The sequence below is a fragment of the Taudactylus pleione genome, unplaced genomic scaffold (assembly GCF_031769625.1).
Source record: "Taudactylus pleione unplaced genomic scaffold, aTauple2 ptg001288l, whole genome shotgun sequence".
NCBI lineage: Eukaryota > Metazoa > Chordata > Amphibia > Anura > Myobatrachidae > Taudactylus > Taudactylus pleione.
The window spans coordinates 25,877-46,883 of NW_028285688.1; positions in this window are offsets into that span (position 1 = coordinate 25,877).

Below are 21,007 nucleotides of genomic sequence, written 5' to 3' on the forward strand. Positions count from 1 at the left end.
GCTATAGAAGAGGGTGATATTGATTTGTTTTATTTGTAAATACGACAGCTCATCCATTACATTGAACTAAGGACCTCATTCAGACCCACTCGCAAGCACCTATGCGCTCGCAAGCGGGTCGATGGTGAGGTCCTGCGCACGCACAGCGGCCGCAGTGCGCGTGTGCAAGCCCCGGAGCGAGTGATAAATTCACTCGCTCCGGGGTTCCCTACAAAAGGGGCGGCTGTCGATGTTGATCAACAGCTCTCCCCGTTTTGTAGGCGGGGAGTGGCCGGACAAATGGAGGCGTTCCTGAAGGAACGCCTGCCGTTTGTAGGCGGCCCTACTGACATCAGCAGTGATGTCAGTAGGTAGCTTCCTGCTCTGTTAGAGCAGGAAGCTACCTGGGGCTTGCGGGAGGTGAGACCCAGCCCCAAGGGTCTTGTCGCATGCCCCGATGGTCTCGACCATCACCTGGTCAATCGCTAAAGCTATGGGTGATCACCCACAGTTTAGCGAGCGTCCAGGAGGCCGGATTTTAAAGAAGCGGCCGCCCTCATTCAGAGTGAGCGCTCTGAGATCCCAAATGTAGAGGTCCATGGTTTACTTGGAATATGGCACTTCTCTCTCACCCCCCCCCTCCCCCGGCTCTAAGGGAGGTTTCTTACCGGAAGCCGTTCTGCAAATGTGCGTGATCACACGCAGCCCCTTCTATGCTTCTGTCTGATTGAGGGGGGACGAGTTCCCAGAAACGAGGGCGTGTCAGATCCATTTTCTGGTGGTGGCAAGGCCAGGGCTGCATCCACGAATGCAGTTTCATGGCCTCGCAAGTCAGAAAGACTGTGTAAGCTGAGGCTTGATCAGCTGGTCGGCACCGTCCACCATCACGACCGATGGTCACAATGGTTATCCCACTGTCACTTGGTGCTGGGATCGTAAATGCAGCAGGGGGTGTCATACAGTGGGTGTCATACACCTCTTGCTGCATTTGCATATTTGCAAGGACGGAATTGCAAAGCTGCTTGTGTACCGCTTTACCATCCCTCCTCTGCTGAATTAGCCCCTATATGCTGAATTATTATAAGTGCCCTTATATTAGGGCTGAATAAAAAAAAAATAGAATTCTCCCATAGAGAACTCCCGAGGGGGGGCATGGTGTTTAAGGCACTACACCTCAGAAGCTATTGGAGGTACCAAGCTGAAATCTGGCACGGATGGGAAGAACTGTCGCTCGGTGCTGCATGCCAAATTTCAGGGTAAAAATTTAAAAAATGAGGATTTGGGAGTAATCTAAAGTTCCAACTGTCAGTTTTTTCTGACACTCAATTAGGACCACTTTTCTGCTGTTCTCTATGGGGGATTTTTGGGAAGGCATAAGTCAGGGTACAGGGCAAATTTAGACTTGGGGTTTGTCTTATTAGGTAGCTATTGTTCCAGGGTAGGTGCTTTTGGGGTTCAGGTAAATTAGAAACGTAGTTTTTAAACTATTGCCTCACAAATGCACCATTATATAGCTAGGGTGCTTCAACTCAGTAGGTGCCTCCAGCAGGGGGGTGTACTCACTGTGGCTTTACTTGGGCACACAAAGATGGTTGTCTTTTGAGGGCAGTAGCAGCAGTTTGACTCGGGGGAAGGTAGTGGGCATCATCGGTAGCAGTGCGGGTGTTAGCGTGCAGGCAGTGGTGGTGCGGGCTGCAGGACTCACGGGAGGTAACGGGCATTAGCGGCAGTGGCGATGCAGGCGGCAGTGGTGCAGGCTGTAGGACCCAGGTGAGGTAGCGGGTGTTAGTGGCAAATGCAGGCATGGATCAGGAAGATCCATGATGTCTGCATCTGTGTATAAATAAAAACAGATGCCTGGACAGGATCAGTGAGATCCGTCTGTGCTTTTGTGTTTAAAAAAAATGTAACCTGTGTAAAAAAAAACAACCAAAACAGCGTGGCCCCCCCCAAAATAGAACAACCAGCCTTGGGTTTTGGAGACCCAGTACTGGTAGTGCTAAATACAGGGGACAAACAACGTAGGGGTCCCCTCTATTAAACACAACCAGCACTGGGCTTTTCAGAACCAGTCCTGGTTGCCAAAATACAGAGGACAAATGACGTAGGGGTCAGCGCAACCAGCACTGGGCTGTGAGCCGGTCCTGGTTCTGGAAATACAGGGGAAAAAAAAATATGTGGGGTCTCCCTGTATTTACCAGAACTTGCACCGGACCCTTTCGAGTGGGGGGGTGGGTAATACCACAGTCATAGGAGCCCTTTCACCGTGGCCCCCAGTAGCAGCATCACCCCTGACCGCTAATCAGCCCAGGCTGGGAATCTCTGGGGAGCTGGGGACCCCCTCAATAAAAGGGTCTTCCTCTCCAGGGCACCCCAGGCCCAGGCTGTATCTTTGGGTGCCGGGTTGATTGTGTTCAGTGTGGTGCATTTGATGATGGTAAAAATATAGTTTTTTTCTGTGGAACTACAAGTTCCAGCAAGCCTCGCTTGCATGCTGGTACTTTGAGAAGTACAAGTACCAGCATACGGGGCATTATGGGCCTGCTGGTACCTGTAGTTCCACAGCAAAATAAATATTAAATAAATATATTAAATATATAAATTTTAAAAGAAACACAAGACACACATTTTTATTAAAACATACATGCACACACACATGCACACTCGCTATCTCACATACTCACCTATGCATCCCTGAAGCCATCACGTCCACTTTTCCAGTAGAATATCCATAGGGTACCTGTAATAAAAAAATCCATACTCACCTCCTCCTATGCGTGGATCACATCATGTTCGTTCCATGTAGCATTTCCGGGCTTGGCAAAACAAAAAAAGGCAAATACGCGGACCCACGAATTTAGTACTGTCATCCAAGGACAGTACTACCTGAATGACGGCTCCGCCGTGGGATTTCACTATATAAATCCCTATGTGGAGCGCTCATTGGCTGAGAGAGGCGAGCCTTCGGCCTCTCAGCCAATGAGCGGTACTTAAGGTATCTTTCATGCTCATTTCAAAACTATGACGCCTCAGCGCCATTTTTTTAAATTCAAAGATGGCCGCAGCGAGACAATCACCACCAGCGCTAGTGTACCATTTTGTTGCCCTTCTCTCCTGCTGGTGGCCCAATTTACTGCTCCCGTCCCTGATGGTTAATAAATTTCACGAAGCCTACTGAATTTCTGCCATCCACACCGCTCTGTCTCCTCCCCCCACTCTTATCCAATCTACGCGGTATGCAGTCGGGAAACCGAGTGCCTAAATACCGGCAGCCGGCTTCCCGACTGTCATATCCCGGCAAGGGTGAAATGCCGGGCGTCTAGATGTAGACGCCCACATTTCCCCGATGCCGGGAGCCCGGCACCCGGCATCCCGATTGTAGTGATGCCGGGCGCCGCAAGCGGACAGCCGCGGGGGGAAGGGTTAGGTTTAGGGCTCCCGGGGGGGACTTAGGGTTAGGCACCCCCCCCGGGAGGGTTAGGCTAGGGGGAGGGAGGGTTAGGCACCCCCGGGGGGGACTTAGGTTTAGGCACCCCCCCGGGGGACTTAGGTTTAGGCAGCGGGGAAGGGGGTGGTTAGGGTTAGGCACTTAGAGGGGGGATTAGGGTTAGGCACCCCTAAGGAGGGTTAGGTTAGTAGATACTCACCTATCCACGATTGGGATTTCCAGCGCTGTCGGGCTTCCGCTGTTCGGAACTCTGCTCTTGTCGGGCCGCCGCTGACGGGAATCGAACCGCAGGCCATGCTGCCGGCGGTATTTCATACCCATTCCATCTACGCAGCACTATCTTCTGCATTTTGCATAGACTGCATGTGTGTATTCCAATGAGCACACAATTCTGTGAATTAGCATCTCCACCATTTTGTGTGACAGCAATCTCACTCTGTGAGAGAGCTACATTTGCAGTTAACCACAGGGTGTGATGGCATACCATAGCTGTATTGTGCAAGGAACACGTCCATTAAGGCGTCAGCTTTTTTTTAGGTTGAGTGGCAGAAATTCAGTAGGTTTTGTGAAATTTCAGTTCATGTCTAAGGAGCCTTAATGGGATATGTGAAACCGTAAGTTTTTTTGTCAATGGAATATGTATATGTTCCAATGTGTATGGTTGCTATAATTTATATGAGACCTATTGAAAATATCTGTATCCTCAAGTGACCATTGGTGCATATGTGTACTCCTATGGTTGTCATGGATCATGTGACCTATTGTAAGTAAAAATCAAAGTATTAACTGTAAAACTCCTTAATACTTGGTATCAGGAAGTTATAAGGACTGTATATTATTAACAGTCTCCAGCATCCTATTAAGTATCTTATGTACTTGTGCCATTTATATTTATTATATGTGATGTTATTGGAGGGTGCCTTTCAACTCTATTCTTCGACAGAAGAGCTGTGTCAGGCTATGGCCTAGGATCGGCTGTTACTCACCCCAGCGCCTATTTCCCCTGACTTCTCCAGCGGTCAGACATCAGGTGCGGCAGCGAGTGACGCACTGAGAATTTTGCCTTAGGCTCACTTGGACTCCCATGTGCGGCTCTGTGACTTGATTACTGAGGTTACCGTCATGGGTGTCATGATAGTCTTCATCACCTGACTGACCCTTCGTCCAATGGTAGCATGGTTGTTGTCAGCTGATACTATCCTCCAATGGACTGCTACCTTAGGGTATATAACTGGGCTCTGGACAGCAGGAAGTTACTACTGGTGTATGCTTGCCGTCACTTTGTTCCAGGTTCCTTGCTTCCGCTCTTGAGTCATTTCTAGTCTCTCTCTCCTGTGCCAGCGGTATGTCTGAGTTCCAAGCCCGTGTACTCCGTCTAACATCTGAGTACAACTACAGTGCCATTCTCCTGCGCTAGTGGTGCGTCCAGGTCCTCAGTAAGCCTTATTCATTGCCCTTCAGTGTACTACTCTGGAAGTTATATTATGGTGCCAATACAGTACCAGAGAGGTACAGAATCCTCACTAGTGCTTCTCCCAGAAGTACATCCTCCTGGGCCTCATCGGTGTTATCTCCCTCCATTTCCCACTTGTATCGGATACCTGACCAAAGGGCCACGACCTGTTTGCTTGGTGCAGCTAAACCCATATTCAACTTGGAGTCTCATCAATATCCGATACTTGTGGATGAGGAGGACATACATCCAGGCCCGGGTAAAAGGGGGTGTGACCTAATAGCAGGAGGCATGGTCACACCCCCTTAGGTAAAAAATAAAAAAGTTTTCAAGTGCCGTAAAGTGGCGCTGCGCGCTGGCGAAGGGGAGCAGTGTGCCCCCTCAATCCGGTGCATAACCAGTGGGGGCGCAATCAGCTTGATTGCTCCCCCCACAGGCATATATAGGAGACTGCTGTGGCTGCTTCTTACTAGCCGCGAGCAGTCTCCAAGTGCAGCCCAGCACACAGCAGCGTGTGCTGGGCTGCTGTGATGTAGGAAGGGGGGCGGTGCTGGACCCTCTAGCAAGCCCAGGCCCGGGTAATTAGTACCCCCCTCCCTCTCTGCGCCCCTGCATACATCCAGGTCCCTCGCCTCCGATTCCTTCCTCAATCCGGGACCTTCGCTTTCAGCTCCTCAGTAGGAGATCCTCCTAAATCGAACGTGACAAACTGATTATGTTTTGGCTGCAATATTGATTAGAATTGCTGACATATCCAAATTTGAGGCGTTATCAATGAGAGTGTGTGCGCATTAACCACTCAGACTCATGTGTGTATCTGAAGCATTGATATATGCAAGATTATACTTGGTAGATACTGAATTATCCTTTGCTGATGCATATGACGCTGATGTTTTTGGATATGACTTGCTATATGTAACAACTGGGATATATTCAGAATTATTGATAATTATTTACAAGCATATCTATATCTCACCATTTCTCTCCCGATAAGATGTTATCCGGGAAAAATTATTTTGTATAACCTATTTAATACTTATTTTATTTTGTAATAAATAATGCTAGGAAGTTGGAACACGTTATGTGCAGGCTTGCCGACTTTCTGGCTGCCCCTTCCAGGAGGGAGCAGCCCGATCGGCATTACAGGGGGGCGTGGCCATCGTGGAGGCGGGGCCGGCCAAGTGATGCACGTTTGTGGGCAGAGCGGGGCCACGCGATCGTGTCATTTTGGCCCTGCCCCCGCTACACAATGCCGATATTACAGGCATTCTGAAGCAGGGGGCAGAGCTAAAATTACGCGATTCGGCGTGAATGGCGTCACTGCCCCCTCGCTGTGGGAGTTTCTAAGGTAAGTGCAGGGGGGATAAGAGGGGTGGGTGGCAGCCGGGAGGGGCACCCAATTTTCAAGAGGCTCCTGACCAAATCGGGAGGGTAGGCAAGTATGGTTATGTGTCACCTAACATTTAAAAGTCTTTGAGTATTGTGTACAGAAACGTCAGAAAGTGTCCACAGTGTCCTAAAAAATGCAGTTGTACCCAATGCCCACTTAACCATGGGCATGTGGACAAGTGGAACAGGGCAGACTAAGGACTATATGACTGACAGCCCACTGGGTAGATGTATCATCTTACGCAGCAACAACAGCAGCATCACCAGTAGCAGCATCTCAGAAACGCCAGCTCGTTCCAAGGCAGGCTACGCTGTGTATCACCGGTTTCAGTAAGAGGCACACCGCTGACAACCACTTAAAGAAACTGAGGGAAATCATCGCCCTGTAGCTTACTCCACTTAGACTCTCCTGGGGATTTGTGATATCTGACAATGCCACCAATATTGTGCGGGCATTACATCTGGGCAAATTCCAGCACGTCCCAAAAATTTCTGGCCACTTTCGCCATTCAGCGACTGCGTGCCGAAGACTGAAGCTCCAGCAAACACTCTTGAACCTGATGCAAGAGATTGTGACGAGGTGGAACTCAACCCTCTTTATGCTTCAGAGGATGGAGGAGCAGCAAAAGGCCATTCAAGCCTATACATCCACCTATGACATAGGCAAAGGAGGGGGTATGCACCTGACTCAAATGCAGTGGAGAATGATTTCCGCGTTGTGCAGGGTTCTCCAGCCCTTCGAACTTGCCACATGTGAAGTCAGTTCAGACACTGCCAACTTGAGTCAGGTCATTCCCCTCATCAGGCTTTTGAAGAAGCAACTGGAGAAAGTGAAGGAGGAGCTAAGACGGAGCGAATCCGCTCGGCATGTAGGACTTGTGGATGAAGCCCTTCATTCGCTTTGCCAGGATTCCAGGGTGGTCAATCTGTTGAAATCAGACTACTACATTTTGGCCACCGTGCTCAATCCTAGGTTTAAAGCCTACATGGTGTCTCTCTTTCCAGCTGACACAAGCCTGCAGAGGTGCAAAGACCTGCTGGTGAAAACACTGTCAGCTGAAGTGGAACGTGACACGTCAACAGCTCCTTCATTTTCTCCCGCAACTGGGGCAGCCAGGAAACAACTTAGGTATCCTAAGCAACCCGCTGGCGGTGATGCAGGACAGGCAGGACCAAGTTTGGACATCTGGTCTGGACTGAAGGACCTGGCAACAATTTCTGACATGTCTACTGTCACTGCATATGATACTGTCACCATTGACAGAATGGTGGATTACATCGGTGATAGCATCCAAATAGGCATGTCAGACAGTCCGTACCTGTACTGCAGGAAAAAGAGGCAATTTGGAGGCCCCTGTACAAACTGGCTCTATTTTACCGGAGTTGCCCCCCCTCCAGTGTGTTCTCCGAAAGAGTGTTTAGCTTGCTTCCACAAAATGTGTAGAAGATGATGTTCATCAAAATGAATTATCAACTCTTCCAGGGAGACCAGCCTCCAGAACGTAAAGAGGGACCAGTGGTGGTGGATTCCAGCGGGGATGAATTAATACTCTGTGAGGATGAGGATGTACGCAACACTGCAGAGGGTGAGGAATCGGTGGATGAGGACGACAACTTGCCTCCGTAGAGCCAGTTTGTGCAGGGACAGATTAATTGCCAGCTTGTTTTGTGGGGGTCCAAACGAACCAATAATTTCAGCCACAGTCGTGTGGCAGACCCCGGCGCTGAAATGATTGCTTTGTTAAAGTGTGCATGTCCTGTTTATACAACATAAGGGTGGGTGGGAGGGCCCAAGGTCAATTCCATCTTGCACCTCTTTTTTTTCTTTGCATTATGTACTGTTTGGGGCCTAGTTTTTCAAACTGCCATCCTGTCTGCCACTGCAGTGTCACTCCTAGATGGGCCACGTGTTTGTGCCGCCCACTTGTGTTGCTTAGCATAGTCATCCAGCTAACTCGGTGCAACCTTTTGGACTAAAAACAATATTGTGAGGTGTGAAGTGTTCAGAATAGACTGGAAATGAGTGGACATTAATGTTATTGAGGTTAATAGCATAGGAGTAGAAAAACCTGCAAATTCGGTGATTTTAGCTGTTTTTATGCTTTTTTAAAAAAAAATACAGATTCAAAACACAAAACCCAAAACACGGAAGGGTGGTTTTGGCAAAACCAATCCAGATCCAAAACACGAAGAAAGATCCAGATCCAAAACATGAAAAGTGGCCGGTGCACACCCCTACTATATAGTGATATGTTAAGAATAATAGGGAACAGCATTTGTTTTGGCAACTGTTCAGACTTTATGGAGTTGTCCTTCACTCCTAGCAGTTGTTTTGTTTTCCTATACTGTATGTCCTAAATGCTTGTGGTCATGTCTTTACGTAAACTCCACTCATCTGGAGAATGGTTTTATTATGAGTTTTGATTGGCGTTAGCTGCTTTAAATAGCAGCATTCAGCGGGAATGCTTTGAAGTTATAAGGGTAGATGTAATAGGCTGCGGCTTTGAGACAGTGTGAGTCCCGTGCGAGACTGCCCGGTGTTTTAAAGTAGCAGTCTTTTAATAGGCATAATCAACCTGCATTTGCATACTAAACGACTGCTGCTTTAAAACAACTGGAAGTCTCTCACTGGACTCGTCGATGCCTCAAAGCAGCAGTCAGTTACATTTATCCCATAGAATTTACATACTACCACACCTGTGCTCATTTTGCATGATCTGCTTGATTTCTTGACCTCTGTTTGTGACTTTGACTCTCATGTAGTGGCATTTTGGCAAGGCTTTTGGGCTATTTCTTCTTTCTTGAAATTAAGGGCAATGTACAACCCTTTAGAAGGGTTGGGGGGCCACAGACAGGACCCTTAAAGTGTAATCAGGGAGCCCACCACTGAAGTATGTTCTCATGAGAAGCAAAAAAATACAATAAAAAAAAATATGAGATATGGTAAGACCTTACCTTTGTTATCTCTATTTCTACGAAGTCCATAGGGTTCCACAGGATACCTTGGGTATAGGTGATGACATCAGACATCGGGCACCATAGAATTAAGTTTCAGCCTCCCAGGATGCACTAGGGTCCCCCTACTATACCCCTCCCCCGAGCCAAGGCAACTCAGTTAGTAACTAAGCCATAGGCCGGAGGAGGAGAAGGAAGAGAGAGAAGAAAGATCTGGACACACACGAGAATCACATTCTCACCAAAGGGAGACGGAAAAACTGGTGACCAGAGTAAAGCCCATCTGCAGCACAGATGCGACAGGGCGGGAGTCCTGTGGAACCCTATGGACTTCGTAGAAATAGAGATAACAAAGGTAAGGTCTTACCATATCTCATATTTTCTACTTCAGGGTCCATAGGGTATCCACAGGATACCTTGGGGATGTCCCAAAGCAGTATCCTTTAAGGGTGGGGACGCTCCTGTGCTGAAAGGAGAATCCGCCGCCCGAAGGAAGCATCCTGAGAGGCGAAGGTGTCAAACCTGTAATACCTCACGAAGGTATGGACAGAAGACCATGTAGCAGCCTTGCAGATCTGGACTGCAGAGGCACCACGTCGAGCTGCCCACGAAGGACCCACAGACCTAGTGGAATGAGCCTTCACAGAAGGGGGAACCGGCAGGCCTTCATGAAGATAAGTTCAGAAATAGCCATACGGATCCAGGCTGCCAAAGTTTGCTTTGAAGCAGGCCAACCCTTTTTACGGAAGCCATAGAGGACAAACAAGGCGTCCGACTTCCTAAATGAAGAAGTGCGGTCAACATAAGTCCTTAAGGCCCGCACAACATCCAAAGTGGCCTCACCCACTGAAAGGCCAGGTGAGTTAAAGGCCGGAACAACTATTTCCTCGTTAACATGAAACTGGGAAACAACTTTGGGAAGAAATTCAGGACGAGTGCGTAGCACTGCCCTGTTCCCATGAAAAATCAAGAAAGGGGGTCTACAAGAGAGAGCCCCTAAATCAGAAACACGTCTGGCCGAAGCAATGGCCAGAAGGAAAACAGTCTTAGCCATTTAAGATCCACTGAGCCCAGTGGTTCAAACGGCGGTCCTTGGAGAGCCCTCAGGACCACAGTCAAGTCCCAAGGCGCAACAGGTGGAACAAAAGGCGGCTGAATACGCAGAATGCCCTGCATAAAGGTGCGCACATCAGGAAATGTAGCAATCCTACGGTGAAACCAGACAGACAGGGCTGAAACCTGCACCTTCAAAGACACAAGGAGAAGCCCATGGTCTAGTCCCGCTTGTAGGAAGGCGAGTACCCGAGACAGACGAAACTCCCGTGGTGCATAACCTCTCAGACGACACCACTGGAAGAACGTATGCCATACGCGATGGTATATTCTCGCAGAGGACGGTTTCCGAGCTCTTAGCATGGTACGGACTACAGAGCTTGAAAACCCCCTGGACCTTAACATGGCCGTCTCAACAGCCACGCCATCAAAGACAGCCGAGTCAAGTCCGGGTGAAGACAAGGACCCTGAGACAGAAGGTCCGGTCTGAGCAGTAACCGCAGAGGACTGTCCACGGACAGACCCTGAAGGTCTGAGAACCAGTGCCGTCTGGGCCATGCGGGAGCTATCAACAGGAGCATCCCTCCTTCCTGTTTGAATTTCCGGATTACCCGTGGAAGGGAAACCGGCGGAAAGAGATAAGCAAACCGGAACATCCACCGGACGGACAGAGCATCCACCAGAGACGCCTCTTGGTCTCTTGTGCGAGACCCGTACACGGGCAACTTGTTGTTGTGCCGGGACGCCATGAGGTCGATCTCTGGAAGACCCCACCTGTCCACCAGCAGTTGAAAAACGTCCGGGTGCAGGGACCATTCCCCCGGATGAACGTCCTGGCGACTGAGAAAGTCCGCCTCCCAGTTTAGCACTCCCGGGATGAAGACAGCTGATATGGCCGGAAGATTGCGCTCCTCCCATACCAGGATCCGAGACACCTCTACGAGAGCCGCCCGACTTCGGGTTCCTCCTTGCCGGTTTATGTAGGCCACGGTGGTAACGTTGTCCGACTGGACCTGCACTGGGTGACCCTGGAGAACCCGATGTGCCTGCTGGAGAGCATTGAAAACCGCTCGGAGTTCCAAGATGTTTATTGGAAGCTCTGCTTCTGCCGGAGTCCACCTGCCCTGGAACAAGTGTGGACCTGAAACTGCTCCCCAGCCCCGAAGACTGGCGTCCGTTGTCAACAGGACCCAATTCGCCACCCAGAACGTTCGACCCTTGTTGAGATGGGTCGTCTGCAACCACCAGGCAAGGGACAGGCGAACCTCCGGAGTGAGCACTATCGTCTGGGATTTTAGGGACTGAGGCAGTCCATTCCACTTGGACAGGATCAGGCGCTGCAGAGGTCTGGAGTGAAACTGGGCATATTCCACCATGTCGAATACCGACACCATGGAGCCCAGTAACCTCATCACTGAGTGTAGAGACACCCGGCAGCTCTGCAGACAACTGCGCACCCTCGACTGTAAGGCAGAGATCTTTTCCCCTGTCACAAAGATCCGTTGCTGTCCCGAGTCCAATAAGGCTCCGAGGTGCAGAATCCGCTGAGACGGGATCAGGGTGGACTTCTGCCAGTTTATCAACCAGCCGTGCCGTTGCAGTAGCGCAATGGTCAGGTCCAAGTGGCGCAGAAGGAGCTCTGGAGATCCTGCCACCAAGAGAAGGTCGTCCAAGTACGGTAACATGCGGACTCCCTGCAGCCGCAGGGAAGCCGCCATAACCACCATCACCTTGGTGAAAACACATGGTGCTGTTGCCAGGCCAAAAGGCAACGCCCGGAACTGAAAGTGGTCGTTGCGGATTGCAAACCTGAGGAACTGTTGATGGCGCAAAAGAATAGGGACATGCAGGTAAGCATCCTGTATGTCCAATGTCACCATGTAGTCCCCAGGTTCCAGCGCCAGAATGATGGACCGCAGGGTCTCCATCCGAAACTTCGGCACCCGCAAAGACTTGTTGAGAGCTTTGAGGTTGAGTATCGGACGAAACGACCCATTGGGATTCTGCACCAAAAAGAGATTGGAATAGAAACCCTGGCCCCTCTGGGAGAATGGAACAGGCACTATAACTCCAGCCTGGAGCATAGTGTGCAAGACCTTCCGCAGCTCCGTGGCTTTGTTCCGGTCTGATGGTAGACCCGTGGTGAAGAATCGAACCGGGGGTCTGTGCCGGAAGGAGAGGGCGTACCCGTGTGAGACTACCTCGAGAACCCAAGTGTCTGTCGTGGTGACCGACCAACACCGGGCGAACTGCAACAGGCGGCCTCCCACTTTGGGATCCCCCAACTTGTCAAAGCTGAATAATTGAGTGAGACAAGTTCAGTTTAAAATTTAATCACAGCGACGCCATTTTGGAAATGAGATCACAAGACACCATTTTGTGTGGTCAGCATTAATTCAAGTTATAACCCATTAACTAAGAACAGATGGCAATGTTTTTGTTAACACCAAGGGCAACGGGAAAAAACAGCTTTCTAAGTAGATAAGGAGAGACAATGGGTATTTTTACATACAAATTGGGAATCCCGGGATGCAGATAAAGTATAGTTGTGGCAATTGTAATATAATATCTACACAATTGGATTTGCCTGAATACTAGACAAGATGTCTCCTAATCCCATAGTTTGAGGTTTTTTATACATTTGCACTTCACACAAGTGTCTGTGAGAACAAAAGAGGTTTTGTTTTCCTTTGAACACAGCAGGTGGGGGCCTGCTGACAGAGGGCATGTCGAATTACAACCCTCAGCCATCCACACTGCTGGAGGTTCACTTCGTGTATGAGAGATTATGCACTTAAATCTCACCCATTAATAACTAGCGTCCTTATATCAAACCCCAAATACCCACACACTACATATTCGCACATAAGGTTCCATAAGCATCAAAATGTATGATTCAAGTTGGTTAAGTTAGTTTAAATGCTAAGAAATAGAGGTTTTTGATATCTAAGGTATTATATATGATAAGCAAGGTATGTTTGATCTCGTTCTGATGCCTACGCTTTTTACAGAATCCCGGTGTTATCGGTGGAGAGATCGCATCATGCAAACTCAAGTTATGGATCGCAGAACTTATAAGCAACAAAATGTTTTAGTTGATGGAATGTTACAGGAGGCGTTACCAGAAAGACCCCGGCTGTTAGAGGCAGGAAAAGTCTATTCGAAACAACCTGTTAAATGTGTCGTTACATATGCTCCTCCTCTGGGAACCAATGAGATCAGCAGGAAGTTCTCCCTTTGTCCTGTTTCAGTCTGGGGGGGGAATAAATACATGTGTCCAAACACTGGTTTGGTAGTTCATGCTGAATTTTGGGTGAGCTGAGGATATCTAGTCAGAAGTCTATCTCTGGATCCAGAGGCGCAGCGTATGTATAACCGTACCTGGTCTGTATTATTTCCTTTTACGCCTAACTTGTGTATGTATAGATTGCGTGTAACTGACTGTACTTTTACCTGAATAATACTTGTGCGTTGGAAACACAGATTCCACTCCTGTCTTTATTTGCGGTTAAACTGCATACGCAATTAGCGTTGTCTTAGAGGTTTTTAGGCAGGGTTTTGTCTTAGAGGTTCTAGGCAGGTGAATCTTAGAGGTTTATAGGAAGGAATATATTAAAAGGTTTATTTACGATTTAACAGTGGGGGCTCATCGGTTTATCACACTATCTGATACACAATAACACTCAGTCATTCCTCTCTCAGCAAAAGGGTGGAGGCGCCTTTTGAGAGACGCATTAGTCTTTCATTACCACAGTGTTGCTGAGAGCGTACTGCCGGTTATTGTGTAGAGGAAGCGCTGATTAGAATCCAGGGACAAGAGAGGAAAAAGTTTGTTTTCCTCTGTTGATAGAACCTTGTGTTTAGAGGGGTGCTGCAGTATTTGCGTACGCAGCTAGAACGCATTTTTGCGTACGCAGTAAAAAAAAAGTAATTATACGCTTGTGTGGTAGTCGCATAATTGTGTATGCGGGCGATCGCACAAATAACGTATATGCACTTCCGGTTCTGCTGCCACGTGTTTGAACAAAGCCATTGAGGTTTACATTTTATTTATTTTTTTCTATCTACCAATATCTGGGTTAAACGTTTATTTTCTGCGCAGAGAAAAAAGTGTGTAACAGTGTGTGTATTGTTGGTAGGGGTAATTTATTCCCTAATGTTAAGGGTACCGTATGATCCTTAAGGGCTAGGTGCAAGGGTTAGCCTAGTCGCTCGGTAAGCAGCTTTACCGTTCTAAACACAGTAGCAGGTGTACATGTTGTCTTTGTTGTATAGAGGTGCGTGAAAGTGGCCGACGTACAAACTCTCATAGGTTTGGAAGTTACCTTACTAAAGCTTATCCGGGTCTGGAAGTTGCCTGTTTCAAAGCTTATCTAGGTGTGGAAGTTGCCTTACGAAATCTTATCCAGGTGTGTGGGCGCCGCAGACTTAAATCGTTCACAGGTAAGTGAAAGTATCTTGATTGTCTTTCACCAGCTTAAATTTTTATTGAAAAGCGTAGGAGTTGTCTCAGAATGGGAGCCACGCAAACAGTAGAAATGTTAAGCAATGATGTGCTGCTAATGGAAGCTCCAATTGGATCAGCCCGTCGTATTATGCATACTAAGGGCCTGATTCAGACCCACTCGCGAGCGGCTGTCCGCTCGCAAGTGGGTCGATGTTCTGGACTGAGCATGCGCATGACGGAGGGAGCTCCGTCGTGCGCATGCACCAGACGCGACGAGCGAAGGAAAGTCCTTCGCTCGTTTTGTCCGATCAAAGGGGGCGTGCTGTCAATGTTGATTGACAGCACGCCCCCTTTGGTAGGCGTGCCGGGGGCGTGCCTCCCTGATGGGGGCGTTCCCACGGGAACGCCTCCCGTCAAAAGCCGGCCCACTGAAATCACTCCGGAGCTTGCGGTTGAAAACCTCAACCGCAGGCTCCGGCTCGCAATTTCGATGGTCGCGATGGTCTCGACCATTGCGGCCATCAAAATGCACGCTCGTATAGCCTGTGGGTGGTGACCCACAGCTATACGAGCGTCCAGAAGGACGCTCCATTTTCATGGAGGCCGGCCCTCATTCAGAGCGTGCGCTCTGCTCAGAGCGTACGGCTCTGAATGAGGGCCTAAGTACGGTACTTATGCAATAAGGTATTGTGATATATGGTTTAATATGACGAGAAAGAGTGTTAGTCCGTTCCCAGAATTGGTAGTTTTGATAAAAATGTGTTAGATAATGTCCAGGATCACATCAGTATGGTGAGATCCCGAGAGAAAAAGATTAAATATTTTGAATGTTTAAAAATATGGCAGCATGAAGGGGATGCTTGGCTTAAAAATGTGCAAACGACGCAAACTAGCGTTGCGAACGCATTGCCAGAAAATACATCCACGACGCTGAGATGCAATACGGGCGAGCCGCAAATTAGCGCGCACGTGCGGCAAAGTAGCGTCGTGGAGAGTATTGCCAGCAGTTCACGCTCACCTCCCCCACCTTATGTGGATGGAGGTGCAAGTACGGTTACCAAAAATACCAATAAAAATGTAACAAGCAACTTGTACCCTCTCTTAAGCAACCATAAAGAAAGTGTTTATGATATGGATGATGAGCCTATTGTAATGTCTGCCATTTCCCATGCTGTGCAAATGATAGACGCTGCATCACCACAATCACGGGTGGTGCCGCCATCTCCATTGGTAACAGCAAGGGAAGTGTTAACACACTCTGCACCCATAGAGGAAGTTGTTAATACCGTACGTAGCAGCAGCAGATTAAACCCCCAGCCAGGTAATCAGGTCAGAGGTAGCAACGCTGCCGGTCTGCATCCCATTCGGACAATAACTGTTCCGAATGGAAATGCAGATGCAAACGGTGTAGTGCCCACGAGGGAAGTAATAATGCATTGTCCATGGACAAGAGCAGAACTGAATTCCATCATAAATGATTTCCCCAATCCCAAAAAGGAACTAGCCAAATGTCAAAGATTTTTGAGAAATTTGGGTAGTTCTCATGAGCCCACTAATAAAGATTGGCGTGTAGTGTTAAGGGCCTGCCTGCCACACAATACCGACGTGACAAAATTTATAACGGACTGTGTATTGGATGGCGACGTTCCCTTAACAGACCAAGTAAACCAAGGTAATATTTCCCGCATTGTGACTCAATTGGGTGTATATTTTCCAGTAGTAGTTAACTGGAACAAAATCTTCACAATTAAGCAAAAGGAGAGTGAAACTGCAGAAGATTATTGCGACCGGGCTCTGCAGGCTATCACCCAGTACACTGGGATAGAAGATATTAAAGATAGCACTCACCACAGGGGAATGATAGTCACGGTACTCATGGACGGTCTGAAAGACGATTTAAAGATTCGGGTTCAGACCTCACAACCTGGCTGGAGGGGACTTACAATAGATAACCTCATAGAGTCTGCCATAGAACATGATAAAAACATCTCCAAAAAGAGAGAGACCCAGAGCGAAAAACTAATGGCTGTCAGTATACAAGCTCTGGAAGGAATGACAATAACATCACAGCCAACCGACACACCTGCACCCACACACACACCTGCACCTGAACAATTACACGTCCTCACCAATCCCACACCACAGCAAACACATCCTTACCCCACATATCATACACAACCACAGGTCCCATACTCATATCCCCCGCAATATCCTTACCCTCCCTATCCTTACCCATACCCACCACCTTTCCCTCTTGCTCAAATCCCACAACAATCTTTTCATCCACCCCGTTCAAAATTATGTTTTAACTGTCACCAAGTGGGACACGTAAGTAAGTACTGCAAAGCGAAGAACACCATACAGGAACACGAGTTTCCCACGAGTTCATAGGTAACCCCAGTATCTTCTCCCAGGCCTTATATGACTGTTTATATTTTATTTCAACAATCAATGGATCTGTTCTAATGTAAAATGTGGATGATTTATTGTTGTATTTTGGGTCATGTTTAAATGATATTAAACTGTTGTGCTTTATCTCCCACTCATAGGACACAAGGTTGCTAAGGATAAACGGCAGCCATGCCAGGCTGAGGTCGACTACTCGGAAAACTATCCAACCCAGCGGCACAGGCATTATTTAGAGCAGTAGCTATTAATGACAAGATTTAATTGCAAGAACCTGTATGCAGATACTATATCCCTAGAATTACTAAAAGTGATAGGGGGACTTATTTTACAGGTGACTTTTTCCAGAACATGCGTAAGATGATGGGTAACAACACTAAGATTATCCCAGACTGTCTTTTCCTTTATTTGCCCCCCCCTTTGAGATACTGTCCAAACAGGAAGCCCATGTGAAAAATTGATAATGAGGTTACTGTGCAGGGTCTCATGAAGATGAATGAGAATAACAGAAATTGGAAGTGTTATTAACTAACATGTCTAATGCAACCTGTCATGATGTCAAATCTGGAGGAATTTGTTATGATCCAAATTTTTTTTGTAGCTCAGGTTTTTTGACTGATCGGTGGAAAGGTCCGTATCTGACGATACAGCATCCTCAAAGGGTGGCCAGGGAAGGTACATGGATCCATTCCGCTCACTATAGGGAGGTTAACCAACCGGTGGAGATACAAGGCAGAGACAAGGCCGATAACGTGGACCTGTCGATTGCGAGCTTGTGCCGGAAGGATTAAAAAGGTGACGGTGAGATATCTGAGCTAAAGAAATGTGTAGATCAGTGCTTCAAGCAATGGAGTGGTCTGCTGTGGTCATCCTAGTTCTTTTTTTTTCCAGAGTTTTATTTTTTTTGTCATGATGATCTGTTTGGGGATGCTCGGTGTCTGTGATGGGGGACCAATAAAGGAGATGTGAGCTGATGGCGGAGCTGATGGAGTGGAGTTAGGAGGAGGAGTGCTATACCAAATCAGGGGAGTGCCGGTCCAATTTCAGGACAGTAAATTGTTGTGAAAATGTGAATAACAATAATAAGGAAGAACTGTAATTCAATCCTGAGTTATGACGTAGGGTATAACAATGTAGCCTGAGTTTGAGTGGTCGTGCATGGATATAACGTTTATGTTGTTTTAAGTCATCTTAGGTAATGCAGTCCCAACCCCTTCCAAGGCTCTCCTTATAGGATAGGTGCATCCCCACATCTTTCCCATGATCCCTTAAGGATCCGCGGTGTGCGTATAAGGGCAGTTTTATGTCCCTCCCGGAGACGCATTATCTGAATGGTTCAAATGACCATACTGTGTCATACCATAATAACATTGAACGGTATATTCTCATGCATGGCTAAACAGATTCAAATTAGGTTGTGATAGCATGTTGTTTGCTATCAAAGGGTGGACTGTCAAAGCTGAATAATTGAGTGAGACAAGTTCAGTTTAAAATTTAATCGCAGCGACGCCATTTTGGAAATGAGATCACAAGACACCATTTTGTGTGGTCAGCATTAATTCAAGTTATAACCCATTAACTAAGAACAGATGGCAATGTTTTTGTTAACGCCAAGGGCAACGGGAAAAACCAGGTTTCTAAGTAGATAAGGAGAGACAATGGGTATTTTTACATACAAATTGGGAATCCCGGGATGCAGATAAAGTATAGTTGTGGCAATTGTAATATAATATCTACACAATTGGATTTGCCTGAATACTAGACAAGATGTCTCCTAATCCCATAGTTTGAGGTGATAATACATTTGCACTTCACACAAGTGTCTGTGAGAACAAAAGAGGTTTTGTTTTCCTTTGAACACAGCAGGTGGGGGCCTGCTGACAGAGGGCATGTCGAATTACAACCCTCAGCCATCCACACTGCTGGAGGTTCACTTCGTGTATGAGAGATTATGCACTTAAATCTCACCCATTAATAACTAGCGTCCTTATATCAAACCCCAAATACCCACACACTACATATTCGCACATAAGGTTCCATAAGCATCAAAATGTATGATTCAAGTTGGTTAAGTTAGTTTAAATGCTAAGAAATAGAGGTTTTTGATATATAAGGTATTATATATGATAAGCAAGGTATGTTTGATCTCGTTCTGATGCCTACGCTTTTTACAGAATCCCAGTGTTATCGGTGGAGAGATCGCATCATGCAAACTCAAGTTATGGATCGCAGAACTTATAAGCAACAAAATGTTTTAGTTGATGGAATGTTACAGGAGGCGTTACCAGAAAGACCCCGGCTGTTAGAGGCAGGAAAAGTCTATTTGAAACAACCTGTTAAATGTGTCGTTACATATGCTCCTCCTCTGGGAACCAATGAGATCAGCAGGAAGTTCTCCCTTTGTCCTGTTTCAGTCTGGGGGGGGAATAAATACATGTGTCCAAACACTGGTTTGGTAGTTCATGCTGAATTTTGGGTGAGCTGAGGATATCTAGTCAGAAGTCTATCTCTGGATCCAGAGGCGCAGCGTGTGTATAACCGTACCTGGTCTGTATTATTTCCTTTTACGCCTAACTTGTGTATGTATAGATTGCGTGTAACTGACTGTACTTTTACCTGAATAATACTTGTGCGTTGGAAACACAGATTCCACTCCTGTCTTTATTTGCGGTTAAACTGCGTACGCAATTAGCGTTGTCTTAGAGGTTTTTAGGCAGGGTTTTGTCTTAGAGGTTCTAGGCAGGTGAATCTTAGAGGTTTATAGGAAGGAATATATTAAAAGGTTTATATACGATTTAACAGGAGGCCCGGACCATCAGGCCGCAGGCTTGTCATCTAGTTTAGGGGTCGGACGTCTGGTACTCCAGGCCTGCTTCCGGGGCTTGGCCGATTTCTTGGGGCCAGCCTGTCGGGGAAAAGACTGTGCTTTAGGCCTACCCTGGGCCCTAAAAGACCAAAAGGACGATGTACCTGAACCAGAAGGAACAGCAGCCGATGGGAGATATGCTGATTTAGCTGCCGCCAGCGTGGCTATAATCTTGTCCAGGTCCGGCCCGAAGAGAATCTCTCCGTTAAAAGGCAACGCCTCCAAACCCTTTTTGGAATCAGCGTCCGCCTTCCAGGATCGCAACCACAAGGTGCGACGAGCAGCCACTGCCGCCGAAGAAATTCGAGACACCAGGGTACTAATATCTAAGGCCACTTCGTTGATATAAGTAGCTGAATCCCGGAGATTGCCTATCAACTCCGTCTGCTCAGCCGGACAGTCGGGATCGAAGGACGCCTCCAGCGTATCAGCCCAGCGCTCCATAGCTCTGGCAACCCAGCAAATGGCCATAGCTGGCCGCGCTGCCTCCCCTGCAAGGGAATAGACGGACTTCAGGCAGATCTCCACCTTGCGGTCCGTAGTATCCTTAAGGGAGGACATGGATGGCATGGGCAATGTGGCACTACGGACAAGGCGTGTCACATGAGAATCCACCTGTGGAGGGGATTCCCACTTGGCAAAATAATTGTCCGCAAACGGATACACCACTGCTAAATGCCTTTGCGGCTGATATCGTTTGCCTGGCTGTTTCCACGCTTCCTCTAGGTGGTCAACTAATTTTCCCGAAAGAGGAAACACTGTGGTATCTCCTTTAACATCCTTGAAAAAGGCGTATTTGGACTCTGATACCGGAGGTTCTACATCCTCAATAACTAAAGCAGTACGGACTGCACGAATAAGGCCAGGTATATACACCTTAGACTTAGCGTCCGACTCTTTAGGACGGGGAGTTTCCTGGTCAGAAAGATCCAGAATCTCCCCATCATCGGACGTCCCATCGTCATCCTCATAAGGAACGGACTGAGACGCCACCGGCCGCTTGTGAGGCCG